This window comes from Macaca fascicularis, chromosome 8 (genome assembly GCF_037993035.2).
Source record: "Macaca fascicularis isolate 582-1 chromosome 8, T2T-MFA8v1.1".
Taxonomy (NCBI): domain Eukaryota; kingdom Metazoa; phylum Chordata; class Mammalia; order Primates; family Cercopithecidae; genus Macaca; species Macaca fascicularis.
In genome coordinates this window covers 11,511,137-11,518,125 of record NC_088382.1, presented here as the reverse complement: position 1 = coordinate 11,518,125, position 6,989 = coordinate 11,511,137, and the positions used below count along the sequence as shown (strand labels likewise).

The 6,989-nt window shown below is 43.5% G+C and overlaps 1 long non-coding RNA gene across 2 annotated transcripts; it reads right to left on the bottom strand.

Annotated features, from left to right (window-relative positions):
* Positions 1-1,430: 1,430 nt before the first annotated feature.
* Positions 1,431-6,719, bottom strand: LOC123575158 (uncharacterized). 2 transcript variants are annotated; one of them, XR_006700291.2, is made up of 4 exons: positions 6,066-6,719; positions 3,727-3,757; positions 2,597-2,913; positions 1,431-1,659 (listed from the first exon to the last, which is right to left on the bottom strand). It is a non-coding gene; the product is annotated as an uncharacterized lncRNA (long non-coding RNA). The 2 variants fall into 2 exon arrangements; XR_010577126.1 differs by having other exon boundaries at positions 1,431-2,913.
* Between the last annotated feature and the right edge of the window lie 270 nt (positions 6,720-6,989).

The following is a 6,989-nucleotide window of genomic DNA, read 5'->3' as shown; positions in this document are numbered from 1 at the left end:
TTCACTTTAAAAATTCTGTGTGTCACATATAAAAACTCTCATATTATTACACTTAAAGAAACTATCAAAAATCTATTAATGGGCCGGGCACGGTGGCTCACGCTTGTAATCTCAGCACTTTGGGAGGCCGAAGCAGGTGGGTCACAAGGTCAGGAGATAGAGACCATCCTGGCTAACACTGTGAAACCCCGTCTCTACTAAAAGTACAAAAAATAGCCAGGCGTCTCCAGCCTGGGTGACAGAGCTAGACTAGACTCCGTCACAAAAAAAAAAAAAAAAAAAAAAAAAAAATTAGCCGGGTTTGGTGGCGGGCGCCTGTAGTCCCAGCTACTCGGGAGGCTGAGGCAGGAGAACGTTGTGAACCTGGGAGGCAGAGCTTGCAGTGAGCCAAGATCGCAAGACTCCATCTCAAAAAAAAAAAAAAAAAAAAAAAAAAAAATCTGTTAAAAATTCTTTCAAAAAAAGTTTTAATGACTTTTTAACCTATTTGCTAAAAATACCAAAATGAAATACATTAGTCCCCCCACCATCTGTGGTTTTACTTCCTGTGGTTTTAGTTACTCACAGTACAGTACAGTAAGACGTTCTGAGAAAGAGGAACACATTCATGTAACTTTTAATACACCATATTGTTATAAACGTTCTATTGGATTATTAGTTACTGTTGTTATTTTCTTACTGTGCATAACTGATAGATTTTATCATAGATAAATAGGTACAGGGAAAAACGTAGTCTATATAGGGTTTGGTACTATCCGAGGTTTCAGGCAACCACTGGAGGTCTTGGAAAGTATCTCCCATGGATAAGGGGGAGCTACTGTACCTTGCGATCAGTTAGGAAGAGGAACTTCTTGACATCAAAGAAAATAAAAATTACTAGCATAATTTAAACGAAAACCTTTACACAATCGATAGAGTGGAATGAAAATGAGCATCTAAAGAGGTTCTTGTTCCATCTGGTTCTGTGCGTCTTTGTGAGAGAACATTTTCAGCTGCAATAAGCAAGAAAGAAAGAGAAGAAAAGAAGGAAGGCAGGCAGGCAGGCAGGGAGGTAGGCAGAGAGGCAGGCAGAAAGGAAGGAAGGAAGGGAAGGAGGGAGGGAGGGAGGGAGGAATCTAAGACAAGAAGTCTTTGGAAATGTTTTTAAGGGCCAAGAATAGGAATTCCAAACATAAGGAATCAGGAATAGAGAAAGACTCTATGAATTATATACAAATCTACATGTGTGCATGAGGAGTGTGTATGAGCAATAGAATAGAAATCAAGATAGTAAGAAATATTTCTAGTCATAATGCTTTGAAAATAAAATTGTACTTTTAGGTATTACAGCTTCTATGACTTTGCAAAAACAATACACTGAAATAAATGCTTTCAGTTTGACCACTGTGTTAGTTTTCTAGGGCTATCATTACAAAAAACCACAAGCTGGGTAGTTTACACAACAGAAATGTATTTTCTCACAGTTCAAGAGGGTAGAAATCCAAGATCAAGGTGTCAAGAGGGCTGGTTCCTTCTGAGGGCTGTGAGGGAAGATCAGTTTAATGCCTTTCCCCTTACTTCTGGTGGCTTTCTGGGAATCTTTGGTGTTCCTTGTAGATAGCATCTCCCTGTGTCTTCACACGGTCTTCTCTCTGTCTCTGTATCCAAATTCCCCTTTATCTATAAGGGCACCAGTGATACTGGATTAGGGGCCTACCCTACTCCAGTATCATCTATCAATTACATTTACAATGACCTTTTTCCAAATAAGGTTACATTGTGAAGTACTAGGGGTTAGGACTTTAACATACAAATTTTGGGGAAACACAGTTTTACCCATCCCGACGATGACTTCGTAAAAATGAAAATCCACCTTCCTCATTTCTTTTAAAAGTATGTCTTTGGGTCGGGCGCAGTGGCTCACGCCTGTAATCCTAGCACTTTGGGAGGCTAAGGCAAGCGGATCACGAGGTCAGGAGATTGAGACCATCCTGGCTAACACAGTGAAACCCTGTCTCTACTAAAAATACAAAAAAAAAAAAAAAAATTAGCTAGGCATGGTGGTGGGCGCCTGTAGTCCCAGTTACTCAGGAGGCTGAGGCAGGAGAATGGCATGAACCCAGGAGGCAGAGCTTGCAGTGAGCCAAGATCGCGCCACCGCACTCCAGCCTGGGCGACAGAGCAAGACTCCATCTCAAAAAAAAAAAAAAAAAGTGTGTCTTTGATAAAGGGCAAGGACTTGCAAAGCTCGCAGTTCTGCATTGGTGTCAAGAAATCACAGTGCCCTTAATCACGCCGTGTGCAATCTCTACCCTGCACCCAGAGATGGCCCTCGGTGGGTAGAAACCAACCAGAAATATTTTGAGACAAGAATCATAATTTGCATTCCTGTCCCTGTCCTTAGCTGTGCCATCTACTGCCTTTCCATATGTTATACCCTTTGTTCTTCTAAAGCTGCAGATAAAAGATTTCCGACCGGGCAACATTTCAGGGTGTTCGTACCATCTGTGAAATACCTTCCCAAATGAACAGTGAAAGGAAGCACCTGAAAGGTCTTATTTTAATAAGATTTTTATTCTGCACATATGAAGAGAGGGATTTTTTTTTCCCCCTTTACCTGCTATAATTCTCCATGTGAATAAAGAAGTTGTCCTTGCTTCAGGGCAGGAGATTTTCATTCAGAATACAGTCACTAGAAATACAACGCTTAGACAGTTGTAAATTCTTAGTGTAGGTGATAAACAACAAGTATTCCAGTGCAGACGCATTCCATGACCTGTGAGGATGGAAATCTTCCACGACCGACCGTCAGGTGCTGCTTTTGGTATGCAGGTGAATGAGTCTGCATAATGAGCAAGGCCTCGGTGACAGCCAGCTCAGGCTCTAGGAGAAACGGAGATGACTCAGCTTCCATACATGATTTCCAGCTAGAAACTGCAAGTAGAAAATGTGAATTGATCTGAAATTTCTGAGCCTACAAAAGTCTTCCTGGAAGATTAAAATAACCCAATCTAAAGCCAATAGAGATCTAGAGATTGGTGGAAGATACTTAAAAATCTATTTGTGTCTGAAACCTAATTTATGTCTGAGCTCTGATGTATGTCGGCAGGCACTCTGGGGATATAGAATGAGTAATAGTTACAGGGTGTGACTTTTCTCAAAGAGAAAGCCAAGTCAGAGGTGTCTGGACCATTTATTTGACAAGCATTGCATGGGGTTTCAGAGAAGTGGACACTTCAGGCCTCTTTCAGCCTTGTCATTCTATTTGTCTCCGGATGGTGAAGACATTCAGAGGCCTAAATACGGCAGAGGTGATAAAAGAAAAACTTTAGACAAATTGCATTTAACAGAGTTTTAGTTGGGCAAATCAATGCATGAATTGGGCAGTCCCCTGAACCTCAATAGGTTCAGAGAACTCTGTGCTGTGGTTGCAGAGGATGTATGGAGAGAAACAGGAAAGTGAGGTACAGAAGATGGAAGTCAGGCACAGAAACAGCTGGACTGGTTAGAGCTCAGTGTTTGCCTTATTTGAACATGGTTTGAACAGCTGGCTATCTTTGATTGGCCAAAACTTGGTGACTGGCAAAAGAGTAGGTTACAGTCTATTCACACATCCAGTTAGGTAATAGTTCACAATGTATGGAGAAACCTTTAGGCTGAACTTAAAATATGTAAGGAGGCAGCTTTAGGCTAAACTTAATTTAACAGAGGGATGTGAATCTGGGCCAGAAATGCAAAAGTCCTTACGTAGTCCAGCACTCTACTGAAGTATCCAGTTCTGGAAGAGAAAGACAAATGGTGAGTTGGTGTATAAACAATATATTATCTACACTAACTAGGATGAATTGTTTATTATTTCCATAGGAAAAATAGGATGGTCTACCCCCGGGACAAATGCTTTTCTATCTATCTTTCAAAGGATAAAAGTGACACCAGTAGGCTGAGGGAGGTCCCCAAATGCTGGTGGAACCTCGACCACAACCAGTGTCCAGGATCTTGACGCCATTGCAAGAATGAATTCAAAGATGAATTCGGAAATAGTAGTGAAAGTACAGAGATTTGTTGCAAAGGGAAAAGCACACACTCGTAAAACGGGAATGCAGGTGTACTCAAGACAGAGATCCACCAAGGGGGTTCGGGGCTGCTGCCTGTATAGGTTTCTTTAACCAAGGGGTAGAAGATCCATGAAAATTCCTGGGAAAAGGTGGAGATTTCTTGGAACTGTGGTGCTGCCCATTTTTACACCGAATGTGGTTGTTCCTGGAACTGTCATGGCTCTGGTGAATGTGTGATTTAGGATGTTAATGAGCAGATAGTGAGGTCCTAGGTGAAACCTGGCTCAAGTCCAGCACCACGTTTGGTCCAGTCGGTCTTAGTCAGCGCTTGGTCCACACCCTGGTTTTTCAGGGTCTTAGCCGTTCCTAGCTTCTGCAGCTATTTTAATAGTTTCCTTTTGCTAGTCATGTAAAACTGCTGCCTGGAATTTTCTATTGTCCTGCAACTATGCTGTATTATTCCTGTCTTAAAAAGGGTTCAAGCCTTTCTCTCTCTCTTGCTGTCTCTCTCATTTAAGATAGAGTCTGTCCCTGTCGCCCAGCCTGGAGTGCAGTGGCGCCATCTCGGCCCACTGCAACCTCTGCCTCCCAGGTTCAAGCAAGTCTCGTGCCTCAGCCTCCCAAGTACCTGGGATTACAGACGCACACCATCACACTCGGCTAATTTTTGTATTTTTAGTAGAGATGGGGTTTCACCATGTGGGCCAGGCTGGTCTTGAACTCCTGACCTCAGATGATCCACCTGCCTCAGGCTCCCAACGTGCCAGGATTACAAGCATGAGCCGCCGCACCCAACCAGGGCTCAAGCCTTTCTGAAAATTACTGAAGTGTTTGAAGAAGCCCCCTTTGTTCTCAAATGCCCCATAATTAGAACCAGCAAAAGCACATGTATGGTCCCTACCACAAGAGGCAGCTTTTGTCACCGTTCCCAAGATAAGTCAACTGTACTGAGAGGACAGAGGGTTATGTGTTCAGTGTGCCATTTAAAATCAAGAAGCAACATAGTGGCAAATGTTTAGCTACCTTCAGACTTATGACTGGACTTCTCTATGAATGAGCTGACTCACTTTCTTTTTTGAAAAAAATTGTGATAAAACACACAAAACATAAAACTTACCCAGAAAACTTTTAACCGTTTTTAAGTATACAGTTCAGTGGTGTTAAGTATATTGAGCGATATTGGGCAACCGTCACTGCCATCCATTTCCAGAACTTTTTCATCATCCCAAACAGAAAGCCTCCACTTCCTCTTTTACCCAAAAGAAATCAATGTGCAAATTGTCTTACTTTCTCCTCTCTGACTCCAAGTACTGCTTCAGCTCATCAGTGCCTTCTACCAAGGAACAATGGGGCTGAGAACACAGAGTGCCCATTTTAACAGTGCAGTTATCTTAGCTAAGGTTCCCAGCTGTTCTCAGCACCTGCGTGGGACCTGGGCCCGGGCTGCACCACGCTGACAGTGAACATAGACTCGGGGCCTCTGCCAGTATTTTTCCAGGAACACTGCCTCCTCAACATGGTCTGCTCGTTATGTGCTGAGATGAGTGCTCTATTAATTTTAACGATGCCATAAACTGGGTGATCGGAAAATGAAATGGGCCAGCCTGCTTTCACTCTCACAGGTTAATGACAGTGGGCACAAGATAAACCAATAGTGCTAAGGCTGAGAAATGATTCCTTCCTCTTGGTCATCTGTCTGGACTGGGCTCTTCCAGTGGCTTTGTTAATGTGGGTGGCAGCAGTAAATCTCTGACATTAGAATGGACAGCGTGAGAGAGGCAGAGCTTTGTGACCCATGGCCTTGGCTCTCCCCACCACTTCCACTGCTTCCACCCCAGGCAGTGGGAATGGCTGATACTGTTTCTGCCTCTGGGGTGAGGGAAGGGTTATGGATAATATAACTTCCTTGAATCATTCAGATCTCCTTCAGGAATATAGGATCGACTCAGACAAGGTACCAGTTCTACCTGCACCACGGTCACTTGAGGATCTTATCACCACCACACTCACAAGACTACTGGTAACACTTACGTATTTTTGTTTTTGGTGGCTCCTCTGCTGTGATGATAGTCTAGGCCTGTTTCATTCATCTCTGTGAAATCAATCAGGTGGCTGGAGCTTGTGAATTACAGCCCACATTCCCGATGGAGGAATTGAGGCTCATTGCTATAATTCGGACGTGTGTCTCCCAAACCTCATGTTGAAATTCGATCCTCAGTGTTAGAGGTGGGGCCTACTGGGAGGTGTTACAGTCACAGGGGTGGGTCCCTCCTGAATTGACTAATGCCCCTCAGGAGACAGGGGTAGAGGGGAGTGGGTGAGTTCTTGCTCAGTTAGTCCCCTGTAGAGCTGATTGTTAAAAAGAGCCTGGCGTCTCCACTCACGTCCTCTCTTGCTTCCTCCTTCTCCGTGTGATCTCTGCACAGGAAGCCTCGCTTTTTCCTTCCAACATGAGTGGAAGCAGCCTGAGGCATCACCAGAAGCAGATGCTGATGCCATGCTTCTTGTACAGCCTGCAGAACAGTGAGCCACATGAACCTCTTCTCTTTATAAATTACCCAGTCTCTGGTATTCCTTTATAGCAACATAAATGAACTAAGACAGTGACTGACCAAAAAATAACCAGTTAGTTAAAACCCCAGACCTTCCCTGCTAGCCAATTGATTTGTTGCTCCGTTGGTTTCCCGGTAGGTACAGCATCAAAGACCAACACTTGGGATGGATTATGCTGAGACCTGGCAGAAACAATAATCAGGGAGCTTGAGACTCTGGAACCGGAAACTGGACACAATATTCTGAATAATAGAGTTCCATCACTGAAAAAAACAAGAGTTTTTTTTTTAGACCAGTGAGCCTCCAATAATTTGTGCTGGTTAAAATACAAACTCCTAGGCTTTCTCCCAACCTACGAATGCAGAATTTCCTGGAGGTGGGATGCAGAAGTCTGTATTTTTT